General features: G+C 45.7%; 1 long non-coding RNA gene across 1 annotated transcript; it reads right to left on the minus strand.

Annotated features, from left to right (window-relative positions):
• Nucleotides 1-7,367: 7,367 nt before the first annotated feature.
• Nucleotides 7,368-11,935, minus strand: LOC129381516 (uncharacterized). The gene is made up of 2 exons (XR_008609691.1): nucleotides 11,468-11,935; nucleotides 7,368-10,097 (listed from the first exon to the last, which is right to left on the minus strand). It is a non-coding gene; the product is annotated as an uncharacterized lncRNA (long non-coding RNA).
• Between the last annotated feature and the right edge of the window lie 15,447 nt (nucleotides 11,936-27,382).

Here is a 27,382-nt window from a genome sequence, read left to right on the forward strand (position 1 = left end):
GTACTTTTACTTGCTATTAACGCTTGTTACAAGAAAGTTGGTAGGCTGTGTATTTACTTTCGTTTGAAGAAAGTTTGTTAAAAGAAAGGTTAAAGGAAGTTGGTAGGCTCCGTTCTTACTTTCGTTTAAAGAAAGTTTGTTAAAAGAAAGTTTTAAAAAGTTGGTAGGCTCCGTTCTTACTTTTGTTTGAAGAAAGTTTGTTAAAAGAAAGTTTTAAAAAGTTGGTAGGCTCTGTTTTTACTTTTGTTTGAAGAAAGTTTGTTACAAGAAAGTTTTAGAAAAGTTTGTGGGCTTTGTTCCTACTTTCGTTTAAAGAAGACTATACCAATTGTATTTGCTTAATTCATTTGTTCATTTATTACTGCGATAAAGAAGCATAATATGCAAATTCCTTCGCGGCCACCGCCATGGCTGGGGAGCCACGGCGTTCGCCTCGCCGGCGTTGGGCTCGGTCGTAACTTGCCGGGAAAAAAAAAGGCCCACCTCGACAAATAGCGTACCCAGAGGTTCCTGACGACTTCACGAAGACGCTCGAGACCAGTTTCGGGTGGACGTCGGACGAATTTCCGCGACACCTGGCGATTTCCGACGGAGCCGACGTAGCGTGCGTTCGACCGCCGCACCGCGTTTTGTCCACGAAGGCAAAAGCAGCGCTTCCAAACGCGTCCGGCGCCACTCAACACCCGCGAACGCGGCGGCCCGAGCACTCATCTAGCGGGCGTGTCACGAGTACCTGGAATCCCAAGGCAGCTAGCTATCTTGTTACATTCAAAGATATCACGACCTTTTACAAAGACAGGCATCGCCAATACCCAACTCCTGCAAAAGGGCTTGGCAAGGCTAATGAACGCATCTCGATCCGACTTTTCACTAACGCTTTATTGTGCCCGGCAATCTTTTTAAACATTTCGATTGTTCCTTCACTGTTCCTTCACTCGCTGTGGGGAGGTGTCTGCCGCCTACCACATGGTTTGGGCTTGTCAGCTCAATTCAGCTCTTTCCCTCAACCCTAGCCCAACCCGAGAGGAGTGGGAGGCGACACTGCTCGGTTGCTCGGACCTTCAGGCCCAAAAGGCCTTGGGCCGGAGGGCTAAGCTGGCGGCTCGTGCCAATGGGGTCCCGGAATAGGGACTCCAGCCATTGAGGATCCCCTTAAGGGCTCCACCTCTCTTTTTGTTTTCAATAAACGCTTTCAAGCAAGCAAGCAAGCAAGCAAGCAAGCCACGCCACACAACAGCTCGGCGAGCGCAGTAGAACCGCAGCAAATTACATTTCGAAGTGCATGGTGCCTGTATCTTCCTTTTGAACGTCGCCTACTGGAAATCACAAATAAAACTTAAGCGTACTAGAAGTTACAGCTTTGAGTGATATTGTGAACAAACATTCGGAAGAACTCGGAAGCAATATTTTTGTGTGACTTGTTTGGGAGCAGCTAGCGTATGTAGTGCGGTCCTGTACAGTGGGTTGGGGGATCTCGTTCTTATTCTCGCGGCTTTCCCGAATAGTGCTCCCTCTTTTGCTCTGTCCGAACAGCACTCTCTTTTCAGCTCTTCCACTACTAAGACTTCTTCCTGCGCTACGCAAACATTACCGTTATGAACGCCCAAGTATCTACTCTAATTGCCGGGATAACGACTCTGGCTATTGGCCCAAGGTCACCTGAGTTGCCGACAACGGGAGCTAAAAATTACAGGGTCTCCTAAAATCTCCCTGAAAAGGTGAACGGCGAAAGCCTACTCTTCTTCCTCTTATCATTCGCCTCTTTCTTTTTGCCTCTCTTCTTTCTTTTAGTCATTATACTGCTCACGACTAGGCATTTTTAGTCATTTGTAATCAACTGTGGTCATTACAAGCCGTCGTTAGACATGTTGGTCATATCATATATTCATTAGTAGTGATTAGAAGTCATAAATTTCAAAGATTACTGGTCGACATTATTAAGCACCTTCAGTCATTTCTAGTGAATTGTAGTCATTACAATCCATTGGTAGCAATTCTTAGTCATTACCTAGTCATTATTAACCTCTACTAATCTCTTTTATAACGTTACCATTCACTAACGTGTCACTGTCAATCATTTTTAATTCTTTATTAATCTGTCTTCATATGTTGTGATGACGCTTCGGCGGACACTCCGGCGGTCAGGTCTGCTGACACAAACTTCACCATGAGCCTGTGGGAAAACTTAAAATCTAGTGACTGTTGGTTATGAATTTTTAATTTAGGTCATACATTTTTTTATTAACAGGTGTCGAAAATCGAAAATTTTAAGACAACGAAACTATCAAGTGTACAACTCTGTAACTCAGCAATGAGAAATGATATCGCAATTAATGTAACTGCATCCAATAGTACGTCTAAAGCGGACAAAATTGATGTGTTGCACATCAATCTCAAAAAATTTAGTAATATGGACATGCAGCTTTTGCGGAACCCTTGTACACAACGTAACAAATTCACATAAGATATAAAGTGACATCAAATTTGTCCGCTTTGAATGTTCCAATAGATGCCGTTTACAGAACCGCGATATCTGTTCTTGATGCAGAGCTATTAATTTATAAATTTAGTGCTTCTATTCTTTTCAAACTTTCGAATTTTTGAAGATCATTTTAACGAAATTCGGGCCCTAAATCTAAATTCCGATTCCAACAGTCACTAGAATTTGACTTTCTCTCTCAAATGCAACAAATTTCATCAAAATCCGTCCAAGGGTTATCTCAGAAAAGCGTTCTTGCGTTTTACATGTATTTGAATAGGCCGCGTCGGAGTTGGGCCCGAGCTATATAAGCTTCCTCTTAAAAGCATTTCACGCTTAATACGAAGCGCCGACCTGCCAGTGCGAGCCCCTGTTTGGTTAGGTTTGGTTAAGGAGCCTATACATGCAAGCTCTGTTTTATGGTGGTGACAGCCTTCGTAAAGGGTACTTGCCGCCGCCAGCTAAATTAGCGGGTTAAACTTGCCGACAAAATTATAAGATGTGGGAACCAAAACGGCGAAAGAGCAGCCGACAGACCACGTTTCCCCCAACCTTTGGCGACGTGAAGCTAATTAACTTAAAATAATAATAATAATAAACTTTGGCCTTAGCAGCCAGGGACATATAGCGTGTCTGGGCGCAGCTATACACGGCATGTCTACGTTTTAGATGCAGGCTAGTAAGCACAGCCTTTTTTTACAGCTGACTTCGAAAAACGCGCTCCATATCTTACGTATACAAGTGGAAGGTAACGGCAATGCTTAATGCAGTTCACATTCTTGGCGCGAGATAACGTATAATGCCACGAGCATGCAACCGTGCCTTATAACTTGTCGCTTTTTACGTGTCGAACGACATGCTATAGAAAAAGAAATAACTTTTCATGCGTTAAAAGGAAAACGCCTAACTAGTATATTAAAGATGTATGCAGGTTTCGTGTACCCATTGGTATAAAAACTAAAAGAAAATTCAACAGATCGCGTGCCAATATGGGTGACCAAAAAAAAGCAGGAATGCACCGCGACTTCTAGCGAGATTAGGAATCGAAAATGGCTGCTCACTACATTTGGCTGTAAATAGCGTTCAATATTTTGGTGTTGTCACCACCCTAAAACGGAGCTTGCACGTAGGCTCCCTAGGTGTTCCTACGTGGACAGTTCTGGCTTTCTAAAAAAATTCTGGGCCCTCTAAAAAAAAGGGCCAGTTTCAGATCAAAAGTTTCAAAGTATTACTTTTCAAATACGAGTGGATGTGTCACAAAAGGCTCGCAAAAGTATACGTCTTTGATAGATAAACCGGGGGGAAAAGATAAAAGCCCATTTTTTTGCAGAAAGATGGTTGAACGCGAAGCTTTCCCCCGATGCAAACTTAATCAAACTCGAAAGTCAACTACCACGAAACGAACCCAAGAAATGCTGAGAGACCTTATGCTATGCACATGTGATTTGATTGCTTGTTTAGGTTAGTATTTTTCGAACGTTGAAATTGAATGAAGACGCATTTTGTTAAGTTGCATAGCCTTTAGATCACGTAGCCGTTGATTACACGCGCACACTCACACTTTCACGGACGACTCTACACTTGCACAGTATTGCCTCGTGATCGCTGTGGTAGACGGTCAGAGGCTCTGCTATCAGAACGTAACACACAGCCTGCTTGCAAATGCGAGATCAATGCAGGAATGGTGTTGCGTGGTGGGTTTCCGTAGCGCCTTCAGTTTCAACGAGTAGCGATTTAGCACGAAACTCTCGATCCATTCGCCGCGCTCTTTCGGCACATCGATGTTCAAGTCACCGCACGCGAGGATCGGCGTACTATGTGGCTTTAATGTCGGCATCGTTTCTGCCAGGAACGTTTCCGCGTCACAACGAGACGTGTTCGGTCTGATGTACACGCTGACGATCACAAGACCAGTATAGGCAGCTCGACAGCACAAGCGTCTCCCACAGGCCTTCTGCCATGCCGTTGCCGATACACGGGATCGGCCTTACAGGCACGATCGCGCTCGCTCTTACCTTCGCGTTTACGGCCGCCTCTTCTTCTGCCGTGCGCTGCACCGGCGACCTACCCATGGTGACGGCCGGGAATGCACTGCGTGACGCGCATAATGCAATGCAGATATATGCGGTTCCTCTGGGTAGCGTGGCGTTCAACCATCTTTCTTTAAGAAAGGCGCTTTGATTTTTTTTTCGAGATCCTAAGACGAGCCCGTGTTCACGCGCACTTGCCGTCTCCGATAACCAGGGAAGCTCAGTTAATCGCGGCAGGGGTGGTGTCATGCCTAGCAGACGCAACTTGCGCTTCGAGCTAACATTGTGCGCATGCGTTACTCTTGCTGAGCTCGTCGCTTCGCGCCGTTATCAGGCCTTGACCAGCGGGACAGCCGACGCTGGCGCGGCACTGCGAATGTAAACAGTAGTGTTCTACGCAGATGTGTAAGTTGGCTTTCCTGCAATGCGTTTTCGTTGCTCGCGGACAAATCGGTGAGACAGAAAGCTTCGCTTTCAAAAAAAAGAAGCGCCGTCAATACCGCTCGCCGAAAGTGACCCATTAAGAAAGCACACATTCTCGAAATGGCCTCCGAGAGTGGGCCGTCTACGGCCGCCCGCAGTGCGTCGAAAACTCTCAGAGGCAACGTGCTGGCCATAAGAGTTTCTCACAGAATTACTTAGGGGGAACTGTGGCCCCCCTGTCTATGGGAGTTTCCTATAACGGGCGCTCCGCCGTCATGGGAATGACGGTATATGGGTGTGATACAGGCTTTTGTTGGCTGTTGTTGCGCAGGGCTTAGTCTAAAACGTGAACATGACTGCACAGACTATGCGTTTTTTATGTATCTTCGTAGAATGCTTTCAATAACCTATATTACATACTTCAATTAAATTTATTCGCCTGCGGTGCACACTCAAGCGAACAAAAGCAAGAACAGACGACACACTGTCGCAAAGCGACAGTGCGAACCTTGTCTGTCCCAAATTTAGCGGCCCGTCGATACTTTTATTGCGATAACAATTGCATGGACACTCCAGGCGGATTTATGCGGTCGCCGTCGCCGTGATGTTCCGTATGAGTGAAAGCGTGTGAGGGTGAGCCGGCGAACGCGGCTCAATCTTGCGTGCCCGAGTGAGGAACGGGGCCCGGATGCGTGCACTCTCCTTTGGCGCGCGAGGCAGGGGGGTCAGGCGACGGAGGAGGGGCGTTCTTCCCCAGTGGCTGCCAGGGTGCCTCAGTGTCCGCCTCGCCCGCAGCTCCGTACAGAGTGGACACAACCGTGGCGTCTACTACGGCGTTGGCCACGCGATTCACGGAGGCCGTAGTAGGCGCCTTTGGACGCCGTAGGGACACGTTGCTGGCACTCGTGCGCACTATTCTTACATCGTGCTCGTGCGTCTTGAAAGCGGTCAGCGACGTGCCTAAAGTGGGCGCGCGCGGAGCGCTTCTTGAAAGCGATCTGGGATGTTTGCAGAGTGCGCGTAGTGCCGGTAGCTTCGTTATGCGCTGTGCTTTTCACGTTTCGTACGCGTTGAAGCGACATATGCACGGAGGTCAATTGGCTCAGGGCTGCTGCCGCGATTTCTAACTCCAGCGTTTTCACAGACAGTTTCCGCTGTCATCGAGCGATGTGTTCGTGTTTACCTGTGCTCGCGTGACACCGTTCTGGTTAATTTAGTTAAAACACGTTGACGGGCTAGTTGGTTTGAATCTGATAGAATGTGTAAGCGTGACTGAAAAAGGACGTAGGAAGAAGCAGACACAAAAGGCAGCGCTGTCTTCGTGTGTCTGTTTCTTTCTACGTCATCGTTGAGTCACGCTTACGCATTCTATCATTGTTAATTTAATTAGTATTTTACGTTTCCTATAATCGCGCATCCAATCGGAAGGCCTCATGATTGAATAGAACATGTATTTGAGTAATAACAGAGTTAAAACTTTCTTTTACTAGCTGTTTTAATGGGAAAGGAATTATAGTGACAGACGGAACGGTGCTAGCCAGGCGTGTCTTCAGTGTCCTATAGCTTTCCGAGAACGATGCCAATCCCGGCATTTCTCATGCATAAAAGAGCGCCAGATTTCGCTCTAGCTAATTTAGCGAGAAATTCTACATTGGCTGTCACTTACACGTCATAGCTGCCGACCTCCAGGTGCACGCATCGTCTGCTTGGTCTGTTTATAAGAAAATCAGGCAATTGCCAGCCCTACAGCCTTGCCAAGATTGATTCGGCAGTACACATAATACCCGTATGTACTCATCAGATTATTTCCCCCTGATTCTAACGTCAACACCGCAGCGACCGTTACAGCAGTGGTGATAAGAGTATCGGAGGTGGAGGAGGAGTGTTGCATGATAGCTGTTTGCAGGTACACACTGGTGTGCGCGCGGCGTGCGGGCTTACCCGTACAAAAAATATTATTGAGAAGGCATTGAATTATTATTGGTCAATGTTGAGTTTTTCATTGAGGATTTGTGGAAATTTTGTTGGAGAATTGTTGGGCGGATTGTTGAGTGGTCTTGAATATTGGCCACTGAAATTTAATTGGAACACCATTGGGTGCCTCAATGTTGAATAATTGTTAAGTTACAATTGAAATTCCATTGCGCTTAGACGGCTTGTGTTCATTTTGTTGGGTTACCATTGATAATGCATTGAACTGACGATGTGGTAGTTCTGTTGACCTGTTGTTGAGTTATTGTTGTCACAGCACTGAAAAGTAGGTTCTGGCCCGGTTGAGATGGCATTGAGATTTCGGAAGTGGCCATTGAAATATGATTGACATTTCGTTGGGCTAGTGGATTTTTATTCATATATTGAACTTGCTTTGCTATTCACACTTGCATGCCCCGGTGCCTGCTCATAACTTTCACAAACAAAAGCAAAGGAGACACTAGTCAATTTGAAGTACCTTTATTTACACTAAAGATGCGTGCCCATGAAACATTATTACAGTACATAAGGCACCAATACATCGAACCTGGAGACAGGCTAGTACCTACAGCACTCTTAACAGTGTAAATACATCTGAAAAAACCTATACATATGAATTAAATCAAAACGATCATTGTGGTCTTCCCTTGCGACTTCAGTTTATGACTAGAAGGCAAAGCGACTCAAAAGGCAGGGCTTAAGCATACCCTTTTAACAACCAACTTTGAACACATGAACACTTGAAGCTGCTTGCGTGTGAACACACACATCTGAATACGTTACATTAAAATGTTTCGCACACTAACCCATCACAGGAACAGTTACGGCTGATTGTGAGAAGGCAAAATAACAGACTTGAAACAAATGACTTCACGTAAATATATACAAGCTTTACCACACGTCTTTCACCGCGATTAAAATTTAATGAAGTACCAAAGTAGACTTGGCTGAGCTTTTTGTCTTCGAGATGTATATATTTTCAGTTTGCCCAATGATTTTATAAAATAACATCACTCAACTTAGCTATCAATTGATGAGACATCATTTAGAACGTTGTCTGGTATGGTGAACACCTGAATCATGTTTCTGACGAGCTAGGTTTGCAAGAACAGTACACCATTTGTATATCTTAAATTGAGGTACAGAAGAGTTTGTTGGTGGTATTTCCTCAATTTAGTGAGCTCATTTTCAGTAAATTTTTCTGGGCTTGCACAAAGCTAATTAGAGCACTTTTTGGGTCCTTTTTCACTATACCCAGCAACTAAGTGGTACCTCAGTCAATAAAGAGATACGGCACGGCTAATACCTTGAACGATAACAGAAAACATAATTATTTAGCACAGAAAATTGGTAGTAACACACGGCTAACACAATTCCAAAGAGCCAAATAGATGGTCACCTGCACTTGCAATATCAAGTACCCCAGAAATCGTCATAAAGGATGGGAAAAGGTTTCAATGACTGGACAGCCAGATTGGTGAGACAGTCAAAAACGCAAATATATGCATATACAAAAAACCAATGACTTCAATTGCGCAGGTAAAATGTTAAAATGCTACCAGAATTTTACTGCATAAAATACATAAAGGTTGCAAGAAAATTGGGACAAAGCAGTAACAAAGACGGAGGGAGACACAGCACCCGTGTTGAAAAGAAATTTCAAGTGATATACATGTATATTTAAGCCCAAGACAATTTTTTCTCCAATATTTACAAAAAGAGCCCATGCACTGACGGCATAAAAGAAAGTTCCTGCGCCTGGAGAATGCAGCACATTACAAAGCAGAGTCATGATAACCGAAAAGTAGAGCTACGAATGCTTGCATACCTACAAACAGGCATGTGACATGTCATGCCTTGAATGGTTGAAATTCATAAATCGTAGGCACAAAGGAAGTTACCATCACTCTTATTGGCTTCCTCAGGGGGCTCCTTGAAGTTGAACTAGAAAAATGTGCATCAGTTTTAAAAACAAAGAGAAGATAAGAGGTTACAGCGTTCTTCCTGAAATAAACAGCGCAAATAACTTCATGTATCAATTCTACGGACACTTCGCCAATTCGGTGTGCATTCATATTTGACAACCACCCAAACAGAGACGAGAAGGATGAATTAAGGTAGGAACACACATGAACGCTGACTCAACTAGAAGTTTATTCGTGAAGACAAAGATTTTAAACACACTGGCCAACTTCACAAAGAAAACGCCATGGATGCGCAGCAGAAACAGCCGGGCACAACAAAAAAGGACCGAAAGACGTCCTGTAGAATAAACATGTGCGTCAAAAACTACCAAAAACATGAAAACTGAAAGGTTTGTCCTGTAAGTGATATTGACGAGAAGTACTGCAGCAACTCTTTTCCACTAAGGGTCACAGAAATCTTGCTTGTGAATTTTTCTTCGTGATCAATAAACAATGCTTCCATAAGTCCTCTTGTGTTCTGGTCTTCCTGATGAAACAATCGTTCTTTCTGCTCTATACCGCAACACCAGAGGAGATCCAGAAGCAATATTTATTGATCACAAACGAAAACAATGCATAGCCAAGTTATTTGTTGCCCTTAGTGGGAAAAAGTTGTAGTTCTCAAAAGAGTATTTCTCGTTGGGTAGTATCAGTCATCGGGCAAATATTTCGCTTTTTCGAAAGATTTGTCCGATAGTTCTCGTTTTTCACGCACGTTTATTCTACATGACATGGCTTTCTCATATTTTTTCTCGTCCCTCTTAGCTGTTTCTGCCACGCATGCACGGCTCTTTACCTTTGTCAAGTTGACCAGCGTCTTTAATACCCCTGTCTTCAAAAATAAGCTTAGCTGAACTTGCGCTCTCGTGTGCTCCTACCTATTTCGTCGTCCGCCTCTCTTCGCGTTGCTGTTTCGAGTACGCACGTGTCACTTGGTTAGGCTGGTAAACATTCTCGCAAGCAAAAGGAAATACCTCTCTCAAAAGGTAGCCCGTCCTTCACTACTAAAAGCCAGAGCAAATCGAAAGTAAGCCTTTAGCGTCCATGCGGCAGCTAGTACACCACAGAGCAGCACAAAAAATAGTTAAAAATCCCACTTGATGGAGAGTGGCAACAGAGATGCGAGTTTGCTAGTGAATCAGCCACATATCAACGGGTGTCTCTTGCACGACGCCAAGCTGCTCTTGACGTAGAACACTTTAGCATCTGGGCATTTGCTACATGTGTGACCTGCGAGAAGGGAATGCGGACAGAAAATGAAGAGTGCGCGGATTCAGAATCTGCCACACACTGCACATAACTACGCACAAAAAAAGAAGTACACACTATACTGGCAAGTAAAAATTTGCGACTCTTTACGAGTGCTGTCTAGAAAAGGAAGAAATGGGTCACTACGGTAAATGTTAGCCAAGACACGCACAGCGATGTTTCACAGCGGGGAGAAATATTCCCGGCTCTCTCGCAGAACCAAAGACCACGCGACAGTGCATAGCCAAGACCAAGCAGATATCCAATCTTTGGGTAGAAGTCCAGCAGCAGGAATGACCTAAAGATACGCCGAGAGCGATGCGAGCGTGAGCGTGCCTGTACGAGTGAGAACATGCACTGCTTTCTCTATGCTGCTTCTTTGAAGCTAGCCGCTCCGGCGTGTCTCCGATCATCCCACGCGATTTGTGTGCAGAACGTCGCGTACACGCCCTTGCGCGTTTTGCGCGGTAGCGTCTGCGCAGTGAGCTAGCTTCATGCACGCATCATTGTTCACCGCGCAAACGGTGCTCGAGGCGACAACGCGCCGAGTGACGCTCCTTTCGCTTCTGCAAGCAACGCACATTCGGATCGGCCCAGCTCAAAGAGGCAGCAGAGAACAGTGGCATGTTTCGGTTATCGCCAATTAAAATTGTACAGTACGCCTTCAACAGAAACGCGCCGCGCTAGGTAAAGATGCTTACTGCGGTAGTTTTGGCAGTGATAAGCGATAAGGCGAGCCCGTCGGCGGCTGTGTTCTTTGCCGACGTCGTCACCACACCTCTGTTCATTTGCGCTGCGTATCCGTGAACAGCCACCGCGCGGAAGCTGCGACTTATCGGTTGGCCGTTCTCCGCCAATCCCAAAGAGGCGAAATATATTTTGCGGTGCGCCGCACCGTTAGGCGCAGCCTAAATCGAGGCACGCTTAACCGCTACGGCACAAAAGGTGATCACACTAACCGTATGGTATACGATGAGCCACTACGGATTAAAAAATATCATTATGATGTCTTACGTGCGAAACCAACGCTCTGATTATGGGCAGGTCGTAGTTGGGGACTCCGTATTAATTTTGACTTTCTGGAAATTTTTACGTGCATACAATGCACAATGCACGAGCGTTTGTCCATTCCGCTCCTTTGGAATGCGGCCGCTGCAGGGATCGTATCCACGACCTCGAGCCCCGAATTGCCACGGCGGCCGCCATAGTTACGAAATGCGTAAGCGTGACGTGCAACACCGCCTTCCGGTACGAGTGTGGTTGAAGAAAGTGAACGGTGTGCTTAACATCTCACACTTGTCAATGTCAAAATAGAAGAAAGGCTACGTGCCCAAGAAAACGAGATTACTTACCTATCTGCAGAAGCTCGGCTGCGACTCTTTCGGGGTGCCTTCTCTCCAACAGGCGTCATGACCTCTGCCGCGCAACTCATCAAAACAGCCAGGCTCGCACATCAGTCGAAGACTAGTAGCTGAGTCAGCCAACGACTTCAACGGATAAACGTCCCACTTATCGCCGTTAAAGCATTTCACTAAAATGTGCGTCATGATGTCCGAAAAGAAAAAAACACTTTCATCCAAAAGCACGAAACGTGAACCACCACACAAGGCAACCAACTAACTGAGTCCGAAAGCCGTTCACAGCTTCACTATCGTATGGAGTTATAAAAACATTTCAAACACAAAATAACCGCACGGAAAAACAACTAATTAATTTGTAATAATTTTTCATCCACTAACCTTCACAAAGTTTCAAGAACAACCTAATTTGTAGCGTAAACAACAAATACTACGACCAAAATATGAGGCTACGAAACTAGCGGTAACCATGTGTACTGTTGCAAAAGTGTGCTCAAAATGAAGCTACAACGGTTGCAACTGCGTGCGCACACACACCCGAACGCTGCCCTGACGTTGGTGACGCCACCTAGAAATAAAAATTACTACTAATTTTATTATTTTCACAAAAGTAACGCTACTAGAATAGTTTATAGCACCTTTGCAGATGACGAAGTGACAAGTAAGGTGTGATAAGAGTCCGTTACCTGTATTTCTTTCATTTCCCTTTGGTGTTCTCATAGAGTTAGTAGAACAACTCTAGAGGAAAAGCTGGGCCGGAAAAGTGGGAACCTCTAGGGCGCCGCCCTGTTGCTACTGGTCAATGTGGCCAGCGCAATTACTAATGAAAGGGCTGAAAACAAGTACAGGTCACCCTATGCTTTGTCATCTAAAAACGCATACCTGATGGCTTTATGAAGGTGGTGCGTTAATATTAAGTTTACAGAAATCGATCGCTAAGTCAGTGACTTATGTAAATCACGATGTACGCATTCATGCAATAAGAAATGATGCGAATTTCGGTTTCGAATCTGTTTTTTGGTGCGTAGTAGTTTCGTACAGTTTAGGTTTGTGGCGTTGGTTTGACATGCGATCGCGCGTCGACATCGGACGCTATGGCACACTCGTGCCTTATGTGCCACCGAAGCCCCGAAGTGCTGTGGCATATACCTTCAAATGTAAGTAAACGAATGTATCTATTGTTGAGAACATCACGCGAGTAGGCAGCTCTTGTCACGCGAGTAGGCAGCTCTTGTGGTGCATCACAATCGTTTGAGAAGCGTCACAGTAGAGCATTTTTCTACATGCGGAGCGGTGTTTTTATTTACTGGTTTCCATTCAGTAGGAAATTGCTGGACAGGCGGACCAGCGCACCGGAATTGTACTGGCGAAGCCACAAGCAACTCAAACAATCTGTTTAATTGTTCCACTTTGAACAATCATGCTTCTACAAAGGCCACAGCGGAAAAACAGCCTGATGCCGAGTATTTTTGTGCCACGAAGTAATCAAGAGGCGAATGCCTAATGCGGACGACATCGAGTGCATCGAGACTTAGAACGACAGAAAGCTGAGCTAGTTGGTAAGGATTCATTATGCAAAACAGAGGTGAGGCGTGCAGACAGGACACAAGAGTAGAGAAGTGGGCGGCGCTCGTGTTGTTTGCTTGTAAATACTCTACTCTTGTGTCTTGTCTGCACGCCTCACCTCCGTTTTGCATAACGAGTGCATCAACCCACATATTAATAGCGTAGGCGTTTTATTAACTGTGCAATATTTTCAACGCTTCCTTGCATGTCATCTCATGTGGAATATCTTTCTTTGTCACAAATTTGTGCAGCGAATCTATTTGCATGATCGACTCTGGGCCTGTGGGACCGTTCACTTGCACTTGATGCCGAGTCTTTTACATGTATCCATAAACTGCAGATATGCACATCAGATCCCTCCGAGCATTTTCAAAATTCAATTATTTTAGACAACAGGCACATATGCGATACTGACATAATCTCAAATACCACTGAGCAGCTGGCACACATTTTTGTTGACCATACTCGCAGGTAAAATAAGTAGATAATGTGGACAGCTCCAACTCATTTTTCTTAAATCAGTGTGTACAAGCTAGGGGTATGCAAAAATAATTTTTTTCTCGCGCATCAATTATTTTGCTGTGTAAGCAAGAGAACCCACCACGTTAGTGAACATATCTTGTACATCACACTAATATGTGCTTTAATTTACCAAGTGAGATGAGTTACTTTTATGGCTCATTCAGTCATATCACACTGCAAGCTGCATTCATCAATCTTCAATTGGATTTTGCAAATGTTTAATGAAACATGTTTCCCTTTTATGCAGATATGCAATGGCAAGCCCTTCCGTGTGTTCCAAAGGTAAAATTTAAGCTCTAAATTAAAGAAGACATTTCTAGACAGAAACAAGCAAAAATTGTGAATGCAGAGTATCAGAAGCCCAAGGTACAGAAATTATGAGAAGTGTCGAATAATATTACGGAAAGAGTCGTATTAGAAAACGCAAGACTCTTTAGTGGAGGTCAAGCAAGTCAATATAGGTAGAATACTCTGCAAAATTATGCGAGTGAGGGGATGTCAAACAATGGGTCAGGAAATGCGTTGTTTTTCTGCAAAACAAAAGCTGATTGTCATTACATAAGTCACTTTAGCATCATGAGACTGCTGCTTGATAAATTCAGAAATAAACCAAAAAACAAGACACGCAGAAATAAAGAAACAATTTAATGATGCTCTCTCTCCACACTGGGATAAATAAAAACAAACACATCACATCTAATGTGGACATATCAGACGCTTTGTGAAGCACTAAAGGAAAAATTCAGTTTTGAGCTATGGCACTTGCCACATAGATGTGGGGGGCCTTGCACTAATAGTGATAGTTACCACTGCATTTAGAAATTGAAAGCATTCATGCAGACAAGGATGATTCTTTATATTTTTGGCTAACACTTCAAATGCCTCCACCAAGTGTTACAATGCTGCAAGCAGCCATACTAAGGATCTCGCAGCAACACCTGCTGGTAAAAAGCAGAAGCAGTCAAAGTGCTGATGTGTACTGGACACTATGTTTGAAAACTTTTAGGCAAGAAGAGTGCAAGAAGCAGGCATAACAACTGCATTTATTTCCATAATTCCTCATTTGAATGGCCTTTTCTTTTTGCTTCAGCAGCAGTTCTCTCATACAGACTCCACAAGCCAAGAGGTCGTGGAGGCAAATGCAGGTAAGAGGCAAGAAGCAATAGCACTGGTATCGACATTCATCTAATTTCTTTCTTTTTCTTTCGTTTAGGCAGCCAGCACACCTCGAACAGCCATCTTGACTGCGGGTGTGTCACCCTAGTCGCCAAGGGAACATTTGAGGGAAAGTGACAGGCAATGTGAACAGCCACTTCTCCATGTAAACGATACTCTTTCTCTCGGATGACTCCTACGCCTCACCACGCCAGCTCACTTGTGCCCAAAGATGCCGCCGAGGCACATGCAGGTCAGAGGCAAGAAGCAGTAGCACTGATGTCGACATTCACCCAATTTCTTTCTTTTTCTTACACTGAGCAGCCAGCACACCTCGAACAGCCACCTTCACTGCGGGTGTGTCAGTAGATTCCTGTTGTACATATGCTCATAATAAACTTCAGTAAACTTAAACTTGGTAATAAACTTGAAGGCAAATGGGACATTGATGCATTGTTTTTTTGAACATTTATTGCACACATACAATATATGTTATAGTATGCAGTGCTACAGAGCGTATTTTCAAGCTTACCCCTATATTTTGCACCTTTAATTACGTATGTGTTGTGTGGCCCTCAATGCAGTTCATGTTGTAGCAGCTGCTTTGTCTGTGTATCGCACATTGGGTTAAGCTCGTGATATACACATACTTCTCTCACATGTACAAAATAAAGTTCTATGTAGTCCTCAGTGTTACAACAAAAAATGAAAGTAAACAATCCGTTCGTGGAATTGTGTTTATTACAGTGATTCCTATGACAGTTACTGACACGTTGACAACTTGAACTAGTCAATCCGTCCATAGCCTCCTCTATTTTTCAAAAATAAAGGAGGCTATGATCCGCTATGGCAAGGAATGGTATGTATAAATTAAAAAAAAAGGGGGGGGGGGTATCGGATTAGGGCGGTACGAAAAAATGTACCAACACCGTCCTCTAGACCCATTCCGTTAAGGTACCGTAACAAAGCGTATTATGCATAAAGTTCATACAACCAACTCTGATATTACTACACACGCCAGGCGACGCGAGCTACATTTGCCATGACGCATTCGCGACTGCACCAACTGCACCGGATGCCCTCCATATTATTTTCGTTAATCGTGCTCACTGCACCGAGGCAAAAGAAAGATCATGGGCGCAGGTGCCTTTAAAGTATCTCGACCTTGCGAGGCACTGCTGCGCGTGCCAGGGGAGCTGTCCGTGCGAACACTCCCTGGCACACACCTGCCTCGGCGGCCCCAACCTACATACCGTTCTGCTTCGAGCTTAGATCCCCCCAGTGTCCCTTGGGTGCCCTGGAGTTCCTGCGCCGCCTGCTTTATTATAATCTCAGGTGCTCTCCTGAGACTTCCGTTTGTCGGTTACATGTGCCCTACAGCTGGATCAGTACTTATAATAATAAAAAACCCGATCTATCATCGCGACGATAGATCGCGAAAGCGGGTTTCGCAACATACCGCGCCCGTGCGAAGAGAATTACGGAACGCCAACGAGGAATCTGACCACAGCGTCGAGCTCGTAACCTCGTCGAGTGACACTCCTGCAACAGGCGTGACCGCTGAAAACTGCATACCGCCGGAAACTTCAACAGGATCATCCCTCGGTTGCATAACTGCCACCTGTACGGCCAACATGAACCACACCCACACCGTTCCGCAACATAGAATAAAGAACCAACTTATAAAGCCCAAACACACGGCTGCACGCACACATCACGACACTACAAGCGAGACGCCATGCTGCTACGCTTCTACTGTTGCCGGATTAAAACTGACTACTGTCACCAAGTCTAGCAAGCGTCTCAGGAGCTGGCAACCTCGGCGCGTAGCAACATGGCGGCGCTCTTGCGGTTCCCGATTTCAATGCATGGGCCCTATGGGTAGCTTGTCCTCTAGAGTCAGTATAGTAACTCTATGGGTGTTCTTCTATTCCACTGAACATACGGGACCTGTCCTGCAGGCTTGGGAGAGGACGACAGTTCGGCGAGGCCACGGGCGAGGCTCAAATAAATCGCATGCTTCTTGCAAGGCGAGAGTCGGGAGCAGCCGCAGATGCAGCGATTAGCTGTGGTACTGTTGCGGCTGTTTCTGAATCAGAAGCTCCTTGAAGTCAATGGTTACAGCGACTACGCGCTGCGATCTCAAAGCGTGTTCGTTGTTTTATCTCTTCTACCACGGCCGTTGGATAAAAATAGCTATATTTACTTTCCGGACAGAGGGTGCGTCGCAGGAAATTCGAAGATCTCTCACGTGTATGTTTGCAGCGTGTGCGCCGCTTGCATCCTACGGTTCCCACAGCGCGTCGGATGCTCGAAGGCAGCGTCGTCGCGTGTCAGCGCCTGTCTTATCGCCGGCCGCGCTGCCGCCGTGTCTACTTTTGGGGAACTCCACATGCGCGTAGTCACCGTCTTTGCGAGTGAACTTCGCATTCTTCTGCTCCCCGAAACATGCTCATTTTGGATCGTACCAATTGCTATGTCATCTAGTCTACGATGGCATTTCTACACTGGTGAAGAAATAAGTCGTTATGAATTTGGGCGGTCATGAAGCTAGTCATAACGCTGCAGTTTTTAGAGAGAGAAAACGGCTACGAAAGTGGGGCGGTCCCGGAGACAGGCGCTTGAAAGCGCCAGCTTTAGCGACAGCACGAGGAAGTGGCACGCTGCGCACGCGCCAAGCATTTCAGAAGTTACTGGCTGTCGAACGAGAGGAGCATGCGCACGTTCGTGGCCTAATGGTTGGAGCACCAGGCTCGACGGCCGACGTTCAATGTCACCCCATCGGTCACACATTATTTTCTTTTCATGAAAACGAGGCAAAAGAAGAACCTACCTGCCGCAAAGCGACAGCAATGAGGTTGGAACACCTGGCATTAAATTTTTGGAATGTCTTCGTATGCGAGTCCTAATTATTGATACTGCACTCAACTGCTACACAACAAAAAAACAACTACAACATCAACACAAATTACTCAATAAATTGTTTATTGAGAACACTCAACGGTAATATTGTTGTGCAAGTGTTGAGCGAACTCAATTGCTTTTGAAAATTTGTTGAAGTCCGTTGTTTCAACAATTCCCCAACAATATATCAATGGTTAATCAACAGTCATTTTTGTACGGGTAGAATCCGAGGCCAAATTTGTATGGGCAGATCAGGGAGGGGAGGGTGGTATTCTGTAAGAGTCCACCTAGTGGAGTGTCCATTACAGCCGCTGCTGATTCGGTGCAGCTGTACGAGAGAGGAGGAGACGAGCGGCCCTAGCCAGTCAGCAGCGGCCGAAATTGACAGTCCACTATAGTGGACTCTTTCAGAATACACCCCTGTCCTGCGGCGCGCGAGAGAGCGCATAGTATCAGGGGCTTCTTACATTCACACCTCGACGAAACCATCTTCCATAAGCATCTACCATCAACCGAGAATACCATCCCTTCCCGCCTTAAACGTAATTTTATATCACTTGGCGATCTTTATCTACCTGGAATGCAATAGGACAACATGTCGACATCTCAACTTAACGACTACATATTACACACAAAGGATCCACTCTCCTTGTTTTTATTTCTTTCAGCAACCGTACTGGCCGGAGCACAGCACATCGTCCTCGTAGCACGAGATCAGAAGACGACATCCTTCTGGCAGAGCGCACCTTTAGAGCACACTCGCACACTAAAAATGTCCGCTTATAAATCAACCTGGGTCTCCCTAGATCTCAAGGCCAGGGAAACCCACGGTCACTCCCAATCAGAGCTCTCGTAGTCGCCTGGAGGGCGAGAGTGAGCACAATCACTCAGGCACTTTTCTTCACGCAACGTCATCGGAGAAAAACCCCGGGTACACACGGCTAACTGTCCCAAAAAAAGAATGGGATGCCCGAACACAGGGGTGTTGCGCTTGACTCCATTTGCGCGTCTTGGCTCCTGGTATGGCCCAGTGTAGCGACCTCAACAAAGCGGCATATAACGCACTTTCAAAGGATCGAGTTCCTTGGTCTTATAGCGTCGTAGTCGGCGACCATCAACCCCGTAGCCGTCAAACGTGTCTGGCCTTGCTGTCGCCGCTGGTCTGTCCGATACGACGCATTGTGGGCCTCACGAAGCGATTTGTCGCAGTATAGGGCAGGAGAGGCTAGAAGATCGCTTCCCCCGCTGGTCGATCGTAACAATATTCAGTAGAGTCCCCCCAATAAGATGAGTGACAAACATAATGCACGTATACGGAATGAATACAAGCGAAACATAATGCATATACAGCACATATAAAATGGAGGTATGTAACGACACAATTAAAACAGAAAGAAAAAAGGAGATAGCGCTAATTACGAATGCACATCACACGTGAATGAAATCAACAAATGCGTCACGTGACACATGCTGCAATACACAATTCGGCAGGTGCGTAGTAACAAGAAACGCGATTCTTTTTTTCCTTTTTGCGGGAACAAATAAAATAAAGAAGCACAATAACTAACGTTAGACAATGTAGATTATGTTTAGACAAGACTGTAATCTATAAAGCGCTACATTTGGTAGGTGCAATTAGCCCTTGCAAGTGGCATCTTCTCGAGCTCGCAACTGCACGTATTAAGCTTCCTATCTGTGCGTTTTGAGTTCGGGATAGTAATTATTGTGTTATCATTTCCGCTAACCCGTCTTATACCGGTGAATCAGTGTTAGCTCATAAATATCAGGCACTGGAGGTAAATAAATAAAAGCGGGAGCGTATGGGTGTTGTGGGTAAGATCCACATTACTACGGACGGCCACTTTTTTTCTTATTCTATGTAGTGTCGTGATATTAGTAAGCGCCGTAGTGCCTAAAACAAAATGGCAATAGTTAATTTGACTGAGAAATGAGGACTCGTAGAGGAGAAGCTTTATGCGAAAGACGAGATTGGGCAAACCTTTTACGAGTATTATAGTGCTTAGTTTTCGATAGATACTCTAGGTAGTGACCCCTTAAAAAGTCGTGGAACTTTCAGTCTCGGTAGGGGAGGCAGGGAGAGCGATCAGAGACCTATGTCCCAGAAAGACCCTTGGGCCTGACGGACTAAGTGCGGCTTTTTGTAAGGCCTTCGAACGAGAAATATCTCCAATATTGGTGCGCTTATTCAACGAAGCCTTTGAGTTTAAATCTCTGCCTCCATTAGTTCTCTCTTCACATATACTATTCTTACTTCTAAAGCGAACGATTCCGTCACACTTTGGCCTATCGGTCAGTCAGTCTAACAAACGTGTAGATTACAAAATTTTAATGCAAAATATTGGCTAGAAGGTTGCAGGGCGTAATCAAAGAAACAGTGGACAAACTTGTGGAATAAAGAGGAAAACCATATTTAACTAAACACTCGCAAAATGAGATGCGTATTCAAGTGCGGAGATGCTCCAGAGTGATTTTGAGAAAACCTCTGTCCGCGAGCCACAAGCATTGCTTATAGCTGTCCAAGAACAAGAGAATGTTGGTACAATAATAACATAAACTGTTCGTATGGCGTACAGTACGGTTGTAGTACGCGACAACTGAAACGTATCAGTCAGAAATGCTATACAGCAGAGAACATTTCCAATTGACACCTGAACACTTACAATGCAAAATATTCACACACAAGCTCAGTTTATAGCTCAGAGTCTGTGTTCATCAATCTTCAAATATCGCAATCTTGAAAGCAGCGTTCACGCTTTTTGGTCACAGTTCGTTCATTTAGTTTTCTAGTGATGTGCATGGTGTGCCTATAACCTTGAATAGCATTCTGACATGTTCTTGTAATAGGGCTCAGGCGCTCTTGTGTTGAATCCCAGGGGCCCTATAACGTAAAACTATTCCAATATGTTTTTATTCCAATCTCCTGACGTCAAATTTCCGTAACCGCCGACGCAAGCATCGGGCGGTCACCCGCTGAGTTGTCTGAACACTGCAGACCAGTCGAACGCTATTCTCGTTCATAGGAGGTCACTTTTGTTTGCTTGAAAAACGAATAACATTGCCTACACTGAGCGGTTTCTCTTGCCTAATTCGCTGACAAGAGGCATGCTCAAGTGGAGAGGGGTTCGATGCGGCAGAGCCACTGCACTCAAAATCGATAACCGGATGAAAATGGTGGTGCCGGCGTCTGCGATTGGCCCACTTTCTCTTACTTAGCTTGCGGTGGCTGCTCGAAAATCGCGGCGGCATGCGACGGAAGCTTAAGAATGAAACTAAAATGGATCCTCAGCAACGAAAAGTTGGCAGAACGAGGTCGTAAACGTGCCGAAAGTGCTCTAAGACGTTACACGGCTACGCAAAAAAGTTTTACTATACGCAAATAAATCTATGCTCTGCGACAGGTGCGAGTAGCCAGTGCCTGAGAGATCAGCGGCAGCCATCTTTTATTTCTTTCGGAACGGGGCAACGTGTGGCTATTCAGAAGGGAATTCAGTTTTGTTCGGCATATTAATCCTTCTTTAACGCGTACACGTAACTTTGACGCGGTGAGTTTTTGCAGTTTTGTGACGTCGCCTGACAGGCAGGTGAAGTGGGTCCAGCCCGAAAGCTTTTGACCAATAGCCGAGGGCTAATGGCGAAAAGACGTCGGATCAAAATAACTTTTTTTTTCTTTTGTTCGGTCAAATCATGCATAATCAGTGTGTACACGCCATATCAGATGGCGAAGTGTCGCGGTTTTCGTGACGTCGCCTGACAGACAGGTGAAGTGGGGGTGGTCCAAAAAAGTTTTTGGCCAATCGCGGAGGGCTGGTTTCAGAATTGGAATAGAAAAGTGTGGAATAGTTTTACGTTATAGAACCGCAGATTTTAAAAGAGAATTGCAGAATTGAACAGAACGTGTAGCCCATGCATTCGCTACATAAAAACCACACGCAGTGACGCTCCAAACGAGTATAAGTGGGACGTAAATTTATTATTGACATACGGGTACTTACGAGTATCTTTCCAAGCGTTGCCAACTGAAGCTAGTATCCACGACGTAAGACGGTCCTAAGCAGACGGCGAGGCCTTCTGTTACAAGTGACACGTTACACTCGGCGTCATCTTCACGTTACTGGTGCAGCTACGACCTACTGAGGTATGCCGTCGGAAAGCATGTCACAATCAGTTAAGCACTGTTGCAACAGCTCGCAACCTATAAGCACAGCGAACATATTCTGCCGCTACGGCGGTTCGGGCTTCTTGCCTCTAGCAAAATGGAGGCGACTGGTTGCACTTTTTAAGAGCCGCCTCCACTCCGATTTTCACGGGTCTGATTTCATTTCTGGAAATGGAAAAAAGTGTAAGAGCGTGTGCCGGATTGGGTGCACCACATGGAATCTTTGTTACACATGAAAAAATGTGAATTTGGCATTACGTATAGTTGGCCATTGTACAATTGCAATGAAAAAAGTGCCCGTGGCGTAATGGAATTCAACAACGAGCTTCTGTGCTAGAGGTCCTATGTTCGAATCCTGCCGTGGGACAATTTTATGTTTATTTCAATATTTATATCGCAGTACGTACTTTCTTGAAAATGAACGGTTTGCGAAGTCACGAGGCTGTTTTAAAGCCGGAAGGACGAATTCGAGGCAAACCTATACACTAAACCATCATTCCCGCTGAACCTGTGCTGGCTGAACTCTGTGTTTCCAGAAGGCTTGACCGGAAGTCTTTTTCGGAACTGTTTGCAGTCATAAAAAGGGTCTATAGAAGCCACTTCTATAGGCAAGCGTGCTTGTATGTTTTGTGCTTTCTGTCAACCTACAGCCAAGGTGAATGTATGCGCAGTAACGAAGTCCTCGAAGAAGCCGATGCGTTCAGAAAATAGTGGTTCACCACACCGCTTTTTCGATCTTTTCGAATAATCTAAAAACGTTGGTTTCAGCAGCGATGATGATTTAATGATATCCCTTCGAAACGGCCGGGGCTTCGAAACGCATGGGCGGCTGCCCGGCTGCCATTATGGCTCTCTGATTGGCTGTCGAGAGGCCACGTGTTTTGAAACTTGTGCCGGGAAGCGGAAGTTTCGCAGTACGCGTTTTTATGAAGGAGACGAGACGTGACGTGGCGCTGCCGACTTTTTCAAGTGATACTTTTTTCTGGCCCTTGGCAGCTATATCGCGATGTTAACGCTTCAGAAAAAAAAAGTGAACGGTAGCTAAAAGTGAATTTCGATAATATGTGGTGTTCAGAGATACAGCCACCATGTCAGCTTGTTGATTCGCTGAAGGAATATCACGTGAGGAGCGTCACCGGAAGGGCGGTGTCGTAAACCTCAGTTTGACGTTGCCTAACGTTGCGCTGCGCCGCCATTGCAGAGATTTTCCGCCCGAATTGGTGATGCGACGAGCCGCGCGAATTATGCTAATGAACGACCGTATGCAATGGCAGGTGAGAGGCATGTGTATCGCCGCATTTCCTCCGTCGTTTGGGGCCATGAAAATATTTTGTTCATAATTCAAGCTCACATCGTTTGCATCGCTCTCGGGTGGAGTTGTCATCTGTGCGGCATTTCACTGGCATAACGGCTGCACGGCTTCCATTGTTAGTGATGGGCCGCGTATGGCCACGTAATGACGTGTTGCTCGAAAAAAATGTGCTAGCTTTATTTTCATGTTGTTCGTTTATAATCTTCTGCCCCAGCATGCTTCAAACAGTAGGAATGTTCTCGCAAATGTACTCTTGTCTGTAGGCATGGTAGCAGGAATGATAACTGCCTCGGAAAGTATGACGTTGGTCATGAAGCATGTTATGCCGCGAAACGACATATCGTTTTCATAACATGCTTTAGTCTAGCGGTACAAGCAGAGGATGCTGTTTTCTCATTCAACGCGGTGTGTTCTGAGTTTATTTGTTCGCGAGAAACTTAGAAGCAACTGAAAACAGCGCTCGTTCCAGCTTTGGAGCGTTCGACCTGCGCACGACGCCGCTAGTTTGTTTTCCAACAATGTTCACACACCTAAATTACATTAATCTGGTTCAGTTCGTCTCAAAGTCACGCATTTATACTTATACAACTGACTTTGCCAAAAGAAAACCCTCGGTAAATTTTGGAAACCGGCTAGAAAAAACTCAACCTGGTCCCATCGGTTGTCATTGACTTCTCGTAGGTTTCACCGGGGTTTGAGAATTCCTACGGGCAGCGGGTGTCTGCTGCGTTCCCAAGCCCAGGCCCTCGCTCGAAGACTGCGTACTGCGAGCGCGAACAAGCGCGTCATCGGACCTGGACGACCTTATCAAATCTACCGGCTAACTAGCAAACCAAAGGTGCACCCCGGCTCACAAACGGAACTCTCATTCGTTTTACTCTCAAGACACACTGACCAGGTAACATTACAGTTTTTAGCCTCGTACTATCAGTGCAGACCATCAGTATTTAGCTTCTGAAATCCAGCAGACGTTACTGCGCATATTGTGGGATGCTATTTGTGATATACTGCAACGCGAGTCACAATGCATGCGGAGTTGCCCATAAAGGGGTCGAAAACAGTCAAGTATCGTACCTGTACCAGGATGGCAACGCCGCCGCGAACAAGTGCTTGCACCTATACATAGTATGCACGTACGTCATTCAACGATACTCAGCGGCTTCCGGTTTACGGCAGCGCCATGTTGGGGAACCTATAGGCATATTCCAGCCTACGCGCGCGCCTGTTGATAAGGTACCCCAAGATGGCAGAATGTAGCGGATGTGACGTCACGTGCATACTATAGGAGTGGCTCTTCCCTTTTTCAAACTCCGGCTCGCTTGAAGGGCTCTTCGTGCAAACGTGCGGGCAAGCTGTACGTTTGCACACACACAGCGCTATTATTTCCGCGGTTTCGTCGCTGAAACCTTTGAGACCAACCTAAATAAGGTGATCGGCAGCAAGTACCATTTCGGCTTCGACGAAACACCTCGATTCGACGCCACGAACGAGAGACGTGAGCGCAGCACCACGCGAAATAACCGCCGTGAACCGGGACCTCGAAGCCATATTTGTTTATTTGGACAGTGTTGCCAGCACAAGCAACTGATTCTAGAGTTGCGAATAGTTGCCTATGCCTGTAAACGTTTCATTTCTATGCCTGCAACGGATCCGGTTTTATAAATTTCTTCCCTGCTTTTCTTTACCTCGACTGCTGACTAGTTAAAACATTTCCATCTGCACAGTGGTAAGTGGCCGGATGCTATGAGCGTTTTCCTTTGAAACGAGGCAGTGGGTTGCGCCACCGAGCTCTTGTTCTTATTTCGCCTGATGTCCTGTATACCTATCTATTATTTTTTGATTGAAACACAATTCCCAGCATCAAGCTTTCTGAACCACTATTGCTGATCTCGCTTCGAAAAGAGCTTCCCAAGCTTTTTGTTATCACAAATTGTTTCTTTCCTGATTTCGTTTTTTCCTCTTTGGTAGTCAGGCTTTCTGTTCCATTGTCGCCACCCACGAGATTGTCTCAGCCTCTCCGACTTCGTGTTTGACGTTCTTTGTTGGCATCGCTTACTCGCTGCTTAGCTTCCTAGTTCTTTTCCCCCACTGTGAGTCAGTGTTTTTCCTGTACGATTTTTTTTAAGCGGAACTGTTTAAGCTTTTAGTTCCGCCGTGGAGCGTTACCAGAAAACTCAACCCAGCTGTGCGCCGCCTCGCGTTGCCTAGCAACCACCTGCGAGAGCACCGATCCACGTAACCTCCTCGCACCCCACCAACACCTCCTAGACTCTAGAGGGTGTTGACCCCACGCGCGTAAGGCAAAGTTCTCTAGAGGGTGTTGGTAAGGCGCAGTCGTGACGTCACAGACGAGTAAAAGCTCGGAACAGCCGGCACGCCGACACACCCCTCACCTGCTCTTCTCCGTGCGTATGTGCTGTTGCCATGGGAAGACTGAAGAAGCGGCTTACAAGGAAGAACGCCGTTCTGCCAAGCGAGAAGCAATGCATCGCCGCCGAGCTGATCCGGAACACCGCGCCGAAGCTGCGGCTGAGAAGAGGCGACGGCGAGTCGAGGTTCCCGAGTTTGTTCAGGCAACGCGTCGGTGCCTGAACGGTCAACGTCGCCGAGAAAACTTAGTAAAACTTAGCATAACCCCGCAAAACCTAGAAACCACTTAGCTACGCATACCATAACCTCGCAAAACCTAGAAGCGACTTAGCGAAGCCTACCAACAACTTGGCAAAACCTAGCACAACCTCGCAAAACCTACAGACAACTTACGCAAGCCACATAAAAGCTAGGTGATCACAAGCTCCGCTGTTGACTCCAGCCTTGCCCCGCTAGTCCAAGCTGCACGCACTTCTTTTTTTAAATTTCAGTTTTCCACAAGAATGGAGGAATGCCAAAGCAAAAAGTGGAAATTTTTTCACTTGACCGAGATTCCGGCACCCTGTACGGGCATACAGCAAGTAGACAAATTTCAGAGTCAAACAGAATTGATGTTCTGAACACCCTCGCAATATTGAATTGAATGCCTGAACACTCTCGCAACCCATTCACTTTCTTATTATATGATGGTATATAGTGTTCCTGTATATACACTAACGTTATATGGGGCTTAGTGCTATCTATGCGAGGAGGGGGACACTTCCGGTGGGGAAAAAAAAACTAAAGTGTAACACGTGTTAGCGACGCACATTTTCCTTTATTTTTGCAGCCTCGCGATTAAGGCAGTATTTTTAAACATTCTGCAACCCGGCACTAGTCTGTTGTGGTCTAGGCATTCGAAATATATGCCACGCGACGAGTGCTTTAAATCGAAAGCCCTATCAAGTGTGGACTTGTGTCTAGTACTGGCAAGTCAATTAAGCATACCGACGCACCTCCTCGGTTTCGCTGTGCGAACTAGCACTCCACGTTTGTGACCTTGGCATAATAATCCAGTCGATATTGAGGGTGTGTCATTAAAAAAATTAACTGTTCAAATGAGCAGAGATGAAACGAGACTGATCTTGTTTTGGGAAACTATGCCACTTGGCCGCACATCGAAATGGCTATCCACTTGTTGGCCCTACTCAGTCTGGCTGCCCTGCTCAATGTCATATACCCACGAAGGAGGAGAAGACAAAGGAGAGGAAAGACAGGGAGGTTAGCCAGTGTAAGTACCGGCTGGCTACCCTGTGCTGGGGAAAGGGGTAAAGGGAATAAAAGGAGAAAGAAGAAGAGGAAAAAAAATGGAAGAAAATTCACACAGTAACGCGAAACTACGCGCTACAACATTCAAAGGCAGTCGCACAATATACCCACGAGACAGATGCAAGGTTAATGTTTATAGTAACTAAACGTATCTCAAGTTGCTGAAATGCAAGCACTATCAATGACATAAACATTGAATCATAAACATTACAGACAGTGAACGCAATTAGTTTGACAACCAAAATACCACCAAAAATTACTTGTAGGGCAGAAATCCGAGGCATGTTTTCTGTTCAAATATTTCACTTTACTTCGGAAATGTATCTTTTATATGCAGCCGTAACAACTAAAATCGGGAGCAAGAGTACACGTTCGACAGAATGAGTTTCAACACCCCATGCTGCATATGGCATTAACTTTGAGTACCATTATTATAGGTATGTTTGTGTGCTACCGTGCAAATGGCATTCAATTGCAAGTCATCGAGCAGTAAACGCTGTTGTTTGCGCTCGTGTGGCGTGCGTACAAGTGATGTGCAATTTACTGAAAGGATAACAGAATGTTCGCAGTGTAAAATAAGACGCAACAAATGATG

Source organism: Dermacentor andersoni, chromosome 11 (genome assembly GCF_023375885.2).
Source record: "Dermacentor andersoni chromosome 11, qqDerAnde1_hic_scaffold, whole genome shotgun sequence".
NCBI classification, from domain to species: Eukaryota; Metazoa; Arthropoda; class Arachnida; order Ixodida; family Ixodidae; genus Dermacentor; species Dermacentor andersoni.